We start from the raw sequence: 16,160 nt of genomic DNA, 5'->3' as shown, positions 1-16,160 counted from the left end.
TCAATCTATTTACAGTAGACAACTCACAATAGAAGATAGTGAAAATGGGAGATTAAGCAAAAAATTCCTCAAAAGGACACAATATTTACACTTATAAAAATACCTTGTTAGAAAAGAGAAATAAAACTCTAATTTCACACAAAACAGAAGAAGCTGGAGTTAGACATCCAGTTTGCCTTTATGATGCATAGAATACAGCATTTACTATAGCTATAAAATTCATAAACAAAAACACTACTACATGAAGCACTTACACTAAGTAATGATGACTATATAAAGTGTTACTGACTACCCTCAAAACTACACAGGTCACAAGGCAAAAGATGGAAAAGAGCAGATGCCTCCAGGATCCTTTACTTGGTCCTGCTTGGACGCCTCAAATCAGAGGAGGGTTTGCAGCACCCTTCCTGGACTTGTGAGTGATAGGCAGCAATTTAAGATCATTCAACAGGAGAAATCATAACCATGCAGCCCTGTAACACAGCACTACCAGTAGACCATCATCTCCATACTGGGCCACAAGGCAAGACTGAGCATTGCCAGGCTTGCTCTCTCTGATCTCTTCTTGACCTGCCTTTTACTTGGTTTAGCTGTAACAGCAGCTTCTCTAATTGACTAGATGTCTATGTCTAATTTATTTTACTTCTGTTTACCTTGGTGTGATATAACCTCCAGTTATCCTCTAGGGAAAGAGGTATTTACAATGATGTCAGGAAATATGGACCTAATGTAACAGCAGAGGCCCTGAAAAGCAGAGAGAGCAGTACTGGCATGGGAGGACACAGGGTACAGGTTTGCCACTAGAAATCCCACAGCTATAAACAATTCACCGATGATAAGTTCAACAAATGCAGGCACGGAGCCGAACAACCCTGGCTTTAGGGGTAACAAAGACAGAGTAACTAATATACGTAAAGGGCACCATATATAGTAAATTCAGACATAACCTGGAGCTGTAGACCAATGAAGAATGAAAAGAGGTGTAAAAGCATATTAGCAAACATATAAAAAGAAAAACTCAAGTGGATCATAGAGGATGAAGAAATAGGCAACATGAACATCATACTTCTCCCAACAAAGGACTCCTGAGGCTGACAACCTCCCGTTATACTCTCCAGTAGCCCAAAGTTCCTCACTTAAAGACCCAGAGGAACAATGGAAGAGTATAAATAACTGCAGGAGAAGGGACAGAAACAAAAAAAATGTGTGTTACAATTTCAGGTGTGTTTGGCAACATTTTCCAGTATGCAAGTACTCTAATGCAATATTCTTTTTGTTAAGAGTTAAATCTAGGCTAATGATTATTGAGTCAGACTGTTAAGATTTTCACTATACTAACAATATATTCTTGGCTTTACTGACATATTATTTTTTATATACACAGACACACATACACAAGCAGTGTTTCCTCTTTGCCCATAAACGAGAATATAATAATGTGGATGGAGTCCTCCATTCCTTCTCCCATTTTGCAACTCTGAAGAGCATTGTTAGCCTTTAAATTGTTACAGGAAAATTACAATATAATAACAAAGTCTGAAACAGCTCCAGGAAAAGCAACCAAATGGGCCATCTGAACTTCTAATACATTCTTTCCCCAGAGGGAACTCTTTGTGCCAGGATGACCCGGTCAATGTTGTTTTGTACCAAAGGGCCTTTCATACATGTACATACACTCCTACAACAACACCTAAATACAAAAACCAGTGAGCTAAACAGTTGCTATCTGCACTTCATATTTTGCAGAAGTAAGTTCTAGACATCATAGAAGACACTTGATTTCTTAGGGTTTCTTAAAGAACAGGAAGGAAGCATGGCTAAGTTGATAAGCATCCACAGTTTTAAGCATAGGAAGGGTAGGAATTTGGGTTTCTTCCTGGACAAGCGCCCAGACAGGAGGAACACAAGCAAAGAGCAAGAACTAGGTCAGCAAACTACTGAATAGTTATTTGTCCCAGTTTTCAAATACTCACTGAAGGTACTCTTACTGTAGCCTAGTTGCATCTGTAAGGGGTGTTAATACATTAATAACTACTCAGATAAACTATTCTGAAAAGAAGAAAAAATACCTTGTGCTGACAGAACACCTGCTGTCAATGGAGTTAGCAAACAAGGGATCTCATTCTAGTATAAGTTTGTTCTCTTTCTGTAAGAAAAAATAAGCTATCTAGTGTAATTTTGATGCAAAGACTAACTATCACATCCATGGTTGTGACTACGACACAACAGAGCTCTTCAGATCCACCTGATGTGCACAGACAGCTATCATCAATACTGAGAAAATGCAGGCCAAGCTTCTCCACAAAGACTGTGAACGCTACACATAGGAGCCAACCACTAATCTGTATGCCAAAGATGTACTTGGAAACCTAGCTGAGAACTCTATACAGGTGTCAGATGTAAAGAGAATAAACATGGCCTTATCTACTTCTAAAATCCTCAGGTACACTATTAAGAAAAGCATGAAAGGTTCTGCCAGTATTGACAGCACGGTAGTGGCATGCGTGTTTTCAGAAAAAAAGTAGACACTGACAGATCTGTAAGTCCTAAGAAAAGTCAAGAATTAAGTGTTGTCAATTTAGTACGTTAGAAAAGAAGTAAAACCTTGGAGGATAACTGACCTGCCCAGATGAGCAGGTAAGTGCTGACCTATGTAGACAACAAGCAGTTGTAGCTAAGGAAACAACTGTATGAAATGACACAAGCCCTGCATTTATGAAATATAAAACCAGATATCTATTTTTATTATGTGCTAGTAGTAATAGTTCAAATGTTTTATAGCACATTTTACACATTAATTATTTGAGAAAAGGTTTGCTTTGCAATGGCAAAGAAAGTTTTATTAAATACCACAGCTGACCACTCAAAATTGCAGGAAGATTTCAACACAGCACAAGGTTTCCCAATCCTCATGTCTACAACACTATCACCACCCAAAACAACAAGAAGAAAGGGAAAACCTTTGCTGACAGGCAATGCTTGGTATAAGGCCACAGAGTTAGCAGATGGCAACCTCAAACACAGAAAGAAGTTGTTCTTGACACAGCAAATAGGCATACTTTGGAACTTTCACAGGGAAAAATGGACAAACGCACAGGATAAATCCATCAAGGGGTGTTGAGCACATGAAATCACCTCTAGCTCTATAAGACCCTAAGTACTGGCTATCACACATTGCTTGAATATTCATGATTAGAAGCTATTTTCTTATGTAGGTGACAGGCATCCTTACTAAAACCTTCAAAGTCCTCTCTGAGGAAGGACAGGGTTTAAAAAGAAGAACACAAACAAAAAACACCACCACCAAGCACGCAAACAAACAAAAAAAAAAACAACCACACAAACTGAAAACAGATTATGAGACAGAAAATTAAAAACCCCACAGAAAATTATGAGGGTCAAACCGGACAACTTCTCAGGGATACCAGGCAAAGCACCCTATCAATGCCAACAATTCCCCAAGGGCATCCAAGACAACAGTAAGTCCTACCCTGACATGCTCTGGGCAGAGACTTTTTATAAGAGGACCAGGGAACAGAAAAACCCTATAGCTGCCAGAATCTTATTTGCCAATTTTGTTCCTTCTCCACTGAACAGTCAGCTTGTCTGGGACCCATAGGTGGTCCTATAGCTTGGCGGGGCTTCAAACTCAAAGGATATAGGGACAAAGTACTTGGCTGGGCTTCAGACTCAAAGGTTAGGGACAAAGCACAGTCAAAGCCTCAATGAGAGATGTGACAAGCTGGCATATTTGGCATACGCACATCAGGATTTCATATTGCAGCAGGGAGACACACCAAGTGATCTGTCCCATGAACATACCCATAGCACCACTCTCAAACTACCCATCCACTTCACCCCCAGGGAAACACAGATCTCCTGAGCACAAGCCAGCCCAAAGGTTCTTGGTTTCTCAGCTTCAGGCAGGAAGTCTTGTCACTTTGTGCATGGGTGGGACACAAGGGCAAGGAAACAGAGCAAGTGCAGGATGACAACATAAAAGATGTTTCTGCAAGTATGGCTTGGAGGCAGACTTGGTGGATATCACATAGCCTCCTTGGGTTACACACAAGAGGGTGATCTGAGAGTCTCACAAGGCAGAAGCTTAAGCAGCAGCTCCGCAATGAAGGCCAGATCCTGAGATAGAGGGATTTCTAGTTTGACCCAGCCTGGTTCATTTTCTAGTTATTCTGGAATTCCAAGTCTCAATGGAATGATTCACCTTGTTCCAGAGACTCAAGGAAATTAAAACACTCAGTGTGCTCCAGTTTTGATTCTTACATATAGATTAGATGCAACCGATTAACCGCTATGATTTTTACCTTCCTCCATGAATAGCGTTTAAACTGTCACACAGTAATTTGATGTCATTGATTTCCACTGCCGAAGTCAGAACAGTAAGAACAAAGGTTTAAGAAAAATTTAAAAACAAAACAAAACCAAAAAGCCTCAACCCAAAACAAATACAACACAAGCCCACGGAGAAGAAAAAATAAATAAATAACAAAAAAACCCACAACAACAACCAAAAAAAAGAGGAAAGAACAACAACAACAAAAAAAAAAAAAAACAAAAAAAAACCAAACAAAAAACAAACAAAAAAACCAACCAAACAAAAAAAACCCATACCAACAGCCACATACCACCAAAAAAACAAACCACAGCACCACAACTGCTCAAATAAACAACCCTACCAAATACCTCACACACTGATAGTTTCCCTCCTAAGGCGAATAGAATGACTAGTTCAAGTCCTGTCTCTGCATGTACCTAGCACTCATCTCACCTATCAAATTAAATGTGGAAACCAAGCTTGTCACATTAAGTGTCACCTCATTTCAGAAATGTACAAATTTTCTGTAAGACACATCCTGAGAAATATAACTTAGAACAATGAGATAAATGGATCTCATACCTGCTCTGTGGAGTAACACAAAGCAGTTATCTTAATCACTAAAATACATTCCCCCAAAACACCCAGTATTCTTCATCTCTAATTTGTTGCTGCTCTCTGACAAATACCTGTGAGGAAGCAGAGATCAATTTTTCTCACCTTCAACTTGCCACCAGTTGCTGAGGTTTATATTTAAGCTTGGGAAGGTTACAGTCCAAGAGTCATACAAGATGGATGTGCAATCAACATGAAGGCTGTTTCTCCAAATTAGCTTAAAAGTAGATTAAAAAAAATGTATGCAGATGAGAAAAACAAAACACCACTCCTTAGAATGTGTGCGCTATACAGCAGTTATTAAACATTTACAGTGAATGACAAAATGCATGCATTCCATTTAAATTAGAATCCGTTCATTTTTGTAGGCTTGCTCACCATTATAACAACTTTGACTTAAATAAAACTCCACAGTTAGAGCTAACTTGTATAAAGATGCATCACCACAAAACCAAGGAAAGCAGGAATTTTTTTAACCATCTCAGCTACATCATTCTCCATAAAATGTTCAGTGTAACTACAGATACCATATTTTATTCAAACTCTCTGCCAAACAAATCTCTACTTCACTGCTTGTTAAAACTGATTTATTACTGTCAAATACATTAATCCACATGTTAATATGCCTCAGGTCACTTAAAGTTAGTCAGAAGGGACTTTTGTCAAGCCATACACAATGTTGCTTTTGGTCCCCATGGGAGTTCGAAATCAGAGCTTGGGAAAGATCCTGTGACATAAATACTACAGCATGAAAACACCAAGGAATGCAGAAGACTTTTCCTGTAATTCATTTCCATTTTCTCTGCTTCACTGCATGGCATGTTGTTAGAGCCTAAAAATGTCTCTAAATGAAGGCTGAGTTTATCTTAGAATCTCATGTCACTGGAGTTGTAAAGCATACAGCACTCACATGCCAGCTTCAAACTGACATTCACTGTACTCCAGCAGAGGGAGGTTTATAAGTTATACAACCTACTTCATCCATACTGCAAGTAGTACACAAGACAGAAAAGATAGCTCAAACATTACACATATTACATTATGTACAGCAAGTGTCAGTAATATTTCTTTATAAATCTTATACTCAAAAGTTTAAAGTCTTCCAGTTGCATGGCTTCCTTATGCAACATTTCCAACAGAAAACAGAATTGGTTTTCACTAACAGACCACTTGCCTCCTAGTATAACCAGTTCTCTAGACCACTTACCAAATGATCCAAGATTTTCAGCACAATCAAATCAAAAGTTCAAAGACAATTGGACAATCACTGAAGAGAAGCCGTTTTAGTATACGCATTCTGTGTGTTCGCTTAGCGACTGGATCACCATCAGCACAATATGCTGATACAGGTCTATGACCTGTCACATCCCCTGAAGAAGCAGTCTCTAAAGCAAGCAGCAGTAATGCGGACATTCTACACCTTTCCTTTTTATGTCTGCCTAGTAATTAATTTTAAGTGCCAATAATTCTCAATTACTTCATCATTAGCATGACTAAATGTCATCCTACAAATAGGAATTATGCAACTATGCTTTGGTCAACCCCAAATACCACCACTGTTACCTGTAGCTTTGAATGTTGTAACAAATAATATGCTTATAATCTGTTCATTTATTACAAAGACATAGCTCAGATTACCACCCAATGCAGGAGTCCCTTCAGCTTGACATAAGTGTTCAAATATTCTGTTACTTCAGAATCGGATCTCCAAGAAGGGAGCATCGAGTTTTAAGGGAGTTCTAATCTCTACATAGGATAAAGCCTCACAAAAGGTAGTAAGATTTCAAGTAGTACTACAAGAACTACTAGACACATCATACTTACTGCTAAAAGAACAGGAATGTGGAATTGTACCTTTTCAAGAATGACCTTAGACTGCACAAAACATGTGAGTCTTGCGGGCAGATAAGCCCTCAGGCATTTACATAATCATGAACTATTGAAACAGAGCCAAGACATGAGTTTTCAGAGGAAAACAGTCATGGGGTCTGCGATCATGCTTTGTTTTTCACAATGACTTTATTGTGATGTGTAACAAGGGAGTGTTTGAACCCATTAACTAATACAGAAAAAGTCAGCTGGAAAGTGCTTACACAGAAGAATGAAAAACTAATCTTCTGACAGCATCTTGTAGCACTTTTACAATAGCATTTTAAGACTGCTGCTTAAAACCCAAAGCGGACCTAGGTTACCCATAGCTATGCAGAACTGTACTGTTACATCAACCCTGACCTTATCTGAGTATCTCAGATTTTTTTGGTATCATTGCAGGCAGTCTTGTGTATCATCTCCCTTTCCCTACACTGACCCCGTATACTGGAGCCCTTCCAAATCAGTTGACATAACCGGCATTTTCAACAGGATCACGCGCTAGTTAGATGTTTTAGACAGAAACATTCATACAAGTGCTGTGAAACTTGGTCAGGCGCTCTCACTCTGTGTCAAGGACCAGCTTAATCTGAAGTTCTGAGTTTGCCTTCATAGAAGAAAACAGGCAATATCCTACCTTTACACTCCAGAGTATAGGATCAAGACCAAATTAGAAGAGTTTTACAGATACAGAAGCTGAAACCAACACCAGTCTTCTCAATTATTTTAGCAACAAGTCACCTCCTACTGAAATATTGGATTTCTGTACCCCAGAAAGTTTTAATGTTTTTTACTATTTTACTACAGGAGGACACAATCCTAGCTGGTGTAAGAAATTCAGAACAGCTCCAAAAAAAAAAAAACCTAATAAAAAGAAAAGGACACTTTGACAAATTACGCTCTGTGTTTCTGAAGGATGACCTAAAAAGAGAACAAAAAAAAGCCACCACCAAACCCCATTCCTTTATATCCTTCATAGGAGCAAAATGAATAATTCATCATTACCAGATGGTCAGAGAAATTTAGTATTCCTCTTCTACACAAAAAACATATTTGAAAATTGCTCCTTTAAGAAATATCTTACAAATCAAGTTTAAGCTACCTAGCAACTTCTTTCACTGCGTTAGTGAATTTCATAAAAAGGAAAAGATTTTTATAACACATACATTATTGAAATATTTCTGTAATGCTGCAGAATTCACATGGTTGCCAATTATTAAAAGGTCACAAAGCAGGAAGTCAAGCAGCAGTTGCACTTAATGATGGACATTAAGATCATCAGGACACAAGCCTTTTTTCAGCACCCTCCTTTTAGCTTGGACTATATAAAGGTCAGAAAACCACTAAGTAAAGCTTTTGTTGACTTTGTTATGCTTTTCTCTACTCTCAGGACATTCACCTCAGAAAATAATCTATTTTGTTCCCCACTGAAGGTACAGCAGGCAGAAAGCCAATAGTTGGCGCTTTGTCACACAGCTACTTTAATAAGAATTATGAATAGGTTCTTCCTTTTATTTCTACAGTCATGTTCCATTAAAAAATGCCTAAAATATTAATATTGAGAACATCAGAATATTGCTGTTATTAATCTTGCAATGTTATATGCTATTCTAGGGAATTCACAAACAAAAATAATTGCTTAAACTATAGCAATCTGCAAAGCACACTGTTCTTCACAAGCAAAATGGTTGTAACATCCCATAATGTCAGAAATCACCACTGACTTATCTCCACAGCACTAGTATTTGTTTAAATTCCACCAGGAAAGGAGATGAATACATAAAGCATTAAGAAAACAGAAAAAGTACATCGTTCCATTTACAGCAGGGAATAGCAATCACTAAATCTCAGGAGCAGACCACTAGGAAATGCAGTGCCGTATTCTTCATAACAAAAGCACACCTAAACTGTCAGCTGAGAGAAGCTGAAATGCATGTTCATTGGTTCTTCACCTCAAGTCCTACTAGCTATCCAGTTTGTTCCAAATGGTAAAATCCCTTTCCCTGTGTGTAAAAGCTTGCCAATATTATCAGGACTGAAAAAACAGGTAGCCTCAGCTATAGCTATATTTGCACTGCATGGCTTTTTAAAACAGCTCCCACTGCAGACTGGGAGACACAGATGTAAGTATTTCTAGCACAAGCAGGAGTTAAATATTAGCTAAAGGAATTTTATCACCAGCTAAAGGGATTTTACTATTCAGATTAAATCTAAGAAGCCAGAGGTAGTATTTGCTTTCAAAAGGTAGATTTTACTGCTTGAATTCAATTACTCCATAGAATCACAGAATCATAGAATGTTAGGGATTGGAAGGGATCTCAAAAGATCATCTAGTCCAATCCCCCTGCCCGAGCAGGAACACCTAGATAATGTTACACAAGAAGGCGTCCAGGCAGATTCCAGAGGAGACTCCACAACCTCACTGGGCAGCCTGTTCCAGTGCTCTGCTACCCTCATTGTGAAGAAGTTTCTTCTCATATTTAAGTGGAACCTCCTGTGTTCCAGTTTGTATCCACTGCCCCTTGTCCTATCATTGGTTGTCACCGAGAAGAGCCTGGCTCCAGCCTCATGACACTCACCCTCTACGTATTTATAAACATTAATAAGGTCACCCCTCAGTCTCCTCAAAGCTAAAGAGACCATCAGAAGTTCTGCATTTTCCATCAGAAGTTCTGCATTCTACAGAAATCTCATAAACAATGTATAGACATGTGTTGGCTTGAAGTCCTTCTTATGGTAACAGGTCCCAAAACCTAGTATCACCCACCAAGTAGCCTGCACAAGAAATCAAGAGAGCACAAATACGTGCCTTTATAATAAAGTCTGCAGAATTACAGGAAGAAAATGTTTCATACAGCAAGTAAGTCCATAGCATATTCCCTCCAGAAAAACAGCCTGTTCATTCAAATATCTGCAAAAATCCAATTTACTAAACACATGACATTATACTAGCCAAGCAATAAACATATCCATAAGTAAGGAGCTAAAACAGGAACTTCACCAGAATGCTGTCATTAAATCAGAGAGAAGTCCACTAAAGACTCCTGCCCACAAAACAACCCGTATCTAAGAGCTGTATGAGAACTGCTTGACACATCCAGTGATCCCCTAATGAAATTTGTAGCATATAAACTGTCATCCTCTAGACCAAAACAGAGTAGCACAATTGACCTTGGCTTCAAACAAGGAACAGCAATCTCTGCAATCCTCTAAACAGATGGAACCAAACAGGTTGGCAATAAGAACATTTAATTTGGTTGAGAAAGAGGAAAATTAGATTAGCAGATATGAAAAACTACTTTGGTGTACTTATGATAAGTCAGCCAAGCCACACCTTACCTTTGGATACATGCAGATACATTTAGAAAAACAACAATTCATGTTGGCAAAGACATCTAGACTTTTGCGCAACATACATAAATGCAGGCTATGTTGTAGCATTACGACATCTGTCAATATAGGTAGTATCAGTTTGTTATTCAGCATTAGATGAAGAAACATGAATGCTAACCATTTTGAGATACAATACCGTGAGAAAGAAGATAAAAAGACCAGGCAAAAAAAGGAAGTAGCCTTCCCAGCAGCAGGCCTCAACAGAAGTTTGCAAGGTACTTAGATCTGCTGGCAGAACACAGCAATACCCATTTTAAGTATTCAGGCTTGACTTTCAACCCATTCCGCAAGTAAATTGTTAACTCTCTTGCTTACTGCTGTCTAAAGGTACCTTAGAGCAAATGATTATAGCTCTGCCTGTTCCAACCCTTTCTTCCTGTAAATAGTGCCTGACTATTTCTGTTCTCACAAGGGCTTAATTAGTCCTGTTCACAGAGTGCTACAGCAGCTGGCACATCCCAGCAGACTCCATCACATTTTCACAGCTACTGAAATCCATATGAAGCATGCTGCAAATTTTTCTACACTGACAATTACATGTACTGTGAACCTTGTTATCTACCTATACCTTTGAAGACATCTTTCTGCAAGCAATTTAACCACAAGGCAGCCCTAAGAAATCGTGCATGGCCAGAAAAAGAGACTTTCCCCTCCACTAACAGAGCAGCAGAGATCTGTAACTCCATAATAAGAGTCATCATGGCTACATGCAACAACAAATAGAACAGCCATCTAATTTTATTTTATGCTCATCATCCCTACAACATATTTCATCTGCTCAAGAGACCATTAAGCTAACAACAACAACCAACAACCCTGGACAGTAATTTTCTTCCTACCCTAGCCATAAGATAACTCAAACAGATGCCACTTAACAAAACACACTGAATGACAGAGATATTTCCATAAGGTTCTGAAAATTCCAAAGAAGTTATTGTGAAAATCACGTTAAATCAGAGGGTAAATTGGTATTAAACATATAATACTTCATCTTCAAAATTCTGAGCACCTTAATTTTGCCAACACCTCTTTATTTCAAGTTCTTCGCTACTTCTCAAATCAAGCAGAAGCAGTATAAGCTGTGGCACCTCCTTATCCGAGAGAGGCTGTCTGTTTATCACCACACCAGCTGCCACATGGCAATGTGTCGAGCAGTCTTCTGTAAACAAAGATTGTCACTGTGCCCTGAAAAGAAACCTTAAGGTTCATCTTCAAATTGGACTAAGATTTTATTTTGATGTCAAACCACTGAGACAAACTTTCCAATAAACATATGCAATCAGTGGGCAAGTTAAACTCCAGTTCAGTTTTACAGTTACCTGATGATAATAGTCTGAATCTCTCCATCCTAGCTGTAGCCACATAGAAAGCAGGAGGTCAATACTTGAACTGGACTGGAACAGGAACTATGTGGAAACAATTCACCTCCTGCTTTTTATTAGTTTACATACTGATCTGCAGTATCCTGCTTCAAAAGGAAAACATTCTGGTAGTAGTATCATATTCAAATAAAGAAGTGAAAGTCCAAACTGTTTTCAGAGAACTAGCAGAACTAGTACTTTGATTGTCTCCATATTCTTATTTTTTTTAAATCCAGTTTCTTTATTGAACTTGCATTGACAAACACATTGCTTTAAAAAGGAAAGGCAGCTGGTCATCACATTAAATATAACCAGCTGAAACACAATGTCATGCTGAAAAGATAAGGCATTAAAACAACTTTTATCAGAGACCAATAGTTTAAAGTAATAGCCTTCCCCTTCAACGCAGTCCCAAATACTTTTCCATAATCACTACCATTATCTTGTGTAATGTCTTCAAATCTACCAACACTGTCTGCCAGAAAATTCACTGAATGACTCAGACACACTTTCAAACCACAAATACTCAAAATTGCTATTTCCATTTCAGAACTACTTCTATTTAAACATTCGAACTGCTGATGGCATAATAATCCAACGACCTCCTGAAGTTTCCTTGTCAAGATTTTCCTCATGCCCAGACAGCCTCTGCACTGACAAAAGCAAGCCTTGTTTCTTTGCACAGTCTTTTGACAAGACAGTTACACAACCAGAAACCTGTAAAACATGGAAAATTTGTAGTGCCTAATACTGAGTATCTTTTGTACATGAATGCTTGACACAGCTCCTTGAACATGCAACTGAAGACATAACAGCAGAGATCCAAGTATTAAATCACTGGCATTACATGCCCTGCCAATTCCTATTAATTTTCCTTCATGACAAATCAACAGAAACTCTTGCCTAGAGCAAGCACAGGCTTTTCAAACTCCAGCTTTTTTCCCCTGTATCCAGGAGTTAGGCTTCCAGTCTGAATCTTAGCCACAACTGCCAAAACAACCACTCACTAGTCACTTGAGCAGACTCACTGTAATGTCACTGACACAACTCCATCGGTGCAAAGATTGGGGTGGGGAATAAGCGGCAGCCCTTTGTTTGTGTCTGGCTCTCTTGAAGAACTGATACAATTTAAGCTCCTCTACTCATTACATTTTATATTTATGTTTGAGTACATACATGTAATAGATAAGAATCCATTGAAATGATTTTCAACATGAAAGGTTTTCCTCAAGAAGTATGCCAAAAATACACTCTACCCCCTTCACACCAGATTCTTTTTTCTTTATATGATTTATACTCAGAAAGCATAATTTTGAAAACCTGGACTGAGTTGAGATGCAGCTTTCAGGTCCTCCATCGCTAACTTCAATTCAGTTTTCCACATTAGCAACATGGTTTTCACCATGAAGCTGCCAACAACCCTATCCACAGGCTTATTTAACCATATTTAGTCATCAGCTCAGACAAGCGAATTATTTCCATATTTTATCAACTAATTTTACACTTCCAACACAACAATGAACTTTCAGGTTGCCCACCAACACACATCCAGTCTTTAGAAGTGTCACAGTACATCTTAAGTTTACACATAAATAAGTTATCCCCATAATTTAAGAGCCTGTTGAGGTTTAATCCAGTGGGCAGCTAAAGACCACACAGCCATTTGCTCACTTCCCCACCTCAGTGGAACAGGGGAGAGAATTGGAGGTGGCAAAAAAAAAAAAGGTAATCCTCATGGGTTAAGATAAAGATGGTTTAATAGGACAGAAAGGAAAAATAATAACAACAATTATAATAATAATGATAATAAAAAAAACATATAAGACAAGCAATGTACAATGCAATTGCTCACCACCCGTTGATCAACACCCAGCCAGCTCCCGAGCAGCGATCCCCCAGCTAACTCTTCCCTTGTTTATATGCTGAGTATGATGTCATATGGTATGGAATATCCCTTTGGTCAGTTTAGATCAGCTGTCCTGGCTGTGTCCCCTCCCAGCTTCTTATACACATACAGCCTTCTTGCTGAAAAGTCCTTGACTCGGTAAGAACCAAAATATTTGTGTAAAATCAACATACTAAATCCATACTGAGTGTACTATCTCATATTAAATCCAAAACAGGGCCCTACACTAGTTACTAGGAAGAAAATTAACTGTATCCCAGCCAAAACCAGGACAGAGTCACAGCATCAAATCTTCATAACTGAAGTGGCTAGTAGCCCTACACAAAAAGGAAAAACAACCTCAAAACACAATCACATCCTTTCTTGTATATACAATATTAGCTCACAGCTGAAGAAAACAAGGAAAACAGGCTGTATTTTATGACCGTGCTGCACCCATAATTCCATGACACAACATCTAGTTCTGTTGATCATAAATGTATTTTCCTCTGTTGCAACAGCTACCACCAAACTTGAAGCAGCCTCATTAAGGTTCTGTAGAAAGCAAGCACCTTACTACTAAAATGCTACAAAAAGGCCTCAGAAAGCTGAAGATATTTACAACAGTACTCAGAGAAAGGACTGTGCAGTACTCAGCTCTTCACTGACTTCCAGAAGAGAGGTGTGAAGACACAGCCAGAACAGAATTGGGAATTTAATACTCCCTGACACTGACTAAAGGACAGGAGTGAAAACAAGAGTCCAAATTGAACATTAAGAACTCAACTCCTGAAAACCAGGTTATGCCCAGAGGACCTGGCTGATTTAATAAAACCCCATTCACTTCATAAAAATATACAACACAGTTGCTATAGACAAGGCAATTCAACTGTCTGAAGAACTTTAATGCAGCACTAAGAACAGAATGCATCTTCAAATAAGGAGTAACACCTAAAAGCTTTCCTGCCATGTAACAGGTGCATACGATACTTTATATACACAAAGTGACAAAGCCTGTATATCAAAAAAGTTGTTAGTTAATATTAGGGATTTTCTTTAAAAAAACACAAACCTATCAAAGCCACCACGTCAACTGACTTGTAATACTAAGGCAGACACAAAAAGAAACCAACACCGCTTGAAAAGCTTAATAAGGACAACAGCTGTTCTCTCTTCTTTGTTTTCTAGTCCATTACCATATGTTTCAAAATCTTTGTTGCTCATCCTAAGCAAATAAGAGATGGATACCCGATTCTCTCAGAAAACAAACAACAGAAAAAAACTTTTTAAAAAGTTCATTAAAGCGTTACTTGCAAATACCTAAATTGTGGCTACACTAGTGTAAAATATTTACATTATCTACTGTTGCTAACTCCGGTGTTTATAGATACACAGACATGCACGCACACACAGAGTAGTCTGCGGGCAAGGCAAGGTTCCCATATTGTGCAAGCAGAGGAGTTCCTATTTTTATCGCCTCCATAAAAAGCCTTTAGGAGCAGCAGCACATTTCCCTGTCCTGACAAGCAACAAGTGTACAAACAAGACCCACTTAAAACGTTCTTGACCCACTTTAGAGTGCTTCACTGGCCTAAAGTCTCCTCCAGCCCAGCATTTCCAAGTGCTCCCTCCTGCCCCTAAGCAAACACCGTGGCCACAAGCCCGCCTCACAGGAACAGACAGACAGAACGCAGGGGCGGACGGACAGACAGAACGCGGTCCCAGCCGCGGGCAGCACCCAGGCCACCCACCCTCGCTGGAGGCAGCTGCAGCGCCGTCCCCAAGAATCGGCGGGAGGGAAGGAGGCATCCCCCCTGTTTCAGTGGCTCCCCCTCGCCGCCCCACCGAGCGGGCGGACGCCCGGTCCCGGCCCAGGACCCCGCGGGTGGCGCACAGGCCACGCAGCCCCTCCGGTGCGGGGTCGCCAGGCACTCACCTGGCAACGCGCGCCTTGGCAACGGCCGGCGCCCGCCCCGGCGCCCGCGAGGTGCCGCCCGCCGCCCCCCTCCTGCGGCAACCGCTGCCGCCGCCGCCACCTCCCCGGCCTTGTCGCCTCCTCCCGGCCCTACAGCGTCATCATCGCACGAGGCCGTCGCCGCCAATGCGAGACGCCTCACCGCGCCGGCGCACGACGCGCCGGAAGGAAACGCGGGGAGGGAGCCCGGCTGCATCCCGGGAAATGCAGTCAGGAAGGGGCGGCCTCCGGTCGGAGGCGCAGGCGCACGGGGCGGCAGCCCGACCGGGGCGGGGAGGCAGGGGAACAGGGGGAGGGGGTGCGGCAGGAGCCGGCTCTGATTGGCTGAGGGAAGCGAGTGACGTTTGCGCGGGCTTTTGTTCTCCGCCGGCGCGGGCCTGCGCCTGTGTGGGGCGGTTGGTGGCGGTTGGTGGCGGTTGATGGCGGTTGATGGCGGTTGATGGCGGTTGATGGCGGTTGATGGCGGTTGATGGCGGTTGATGGCGGTTGATGGCGGTTGATGGCGGGAGGGGCCCGGCGGCCCCTCAGGAAGGACTGGAGCTGTCAACGCATCCGTCTTGCTTTCCGGGGGGGGCGGAGGAGGAGTCTCCTGTGACACGGCTTCCTCTGGGCGCTGAGCGGGCGGCAGACCTTCACCCTCTCCTACAGCAACCGGTGTCACAGGAAACGCCAGGCCACGCAGCCCTTTCCGCAGGCGTGGTGGAAAGGGGCCACCCGAGGGAGGGCACC

At 40.8% G+C, this 16,160-nt stretch overlaps 1 protein-coding gene across 4 annotated transcripts in view; it reads right to left on the bottom strand.

The window, feature by feature from the left end:
• ADIPOR2 (adiponectin receptor 2) overlaps positions 1-15,550 on the bottom strand; it is a 48,765-nt gene extending 33,215 nt beyond the window's left edge. Inside the window, exon 1 of one of the 4 annotated variants that reach the window (XM_065841346.2) lies at positions 15,393-15,550. The gene's annotated coding sequence lies outside the window, so the exon portion shown is untranslated. Of the gene's footprint in view, positions 1-10,346; positions 10,369-13,423; positions 13,457-15,207; positions 15,229-15,392 lie in introns of those variants that run through there. The other 3 variants (XM_071817626.1, XM_071817618.1, XM_071817622.1) reach the window with 3 other exon arrangements.
• Positions 15,551-16,160: the final 610 nt, after the last annotated feature.

The sequence above is a fragment of the Patagioenas fasciata genome, chromosome 1 (genome assembly GCF_037038585.1).
Source record: "Patagioenas fasciata isolate bPatFas1 chromosome 1, bPatFas1.hap1, whole genome shotgun sequence".
In the NCBI taxonomy this organism is placed as follows: Eukaryota; Metazoa; Chordata; class Aves; order Columbiformes; family Columbidae; genus Patagioenas; species Patagioenas fasciata.
This window is presented reverse-complemented; position numbering and strand designations above follow the sequence as displayed.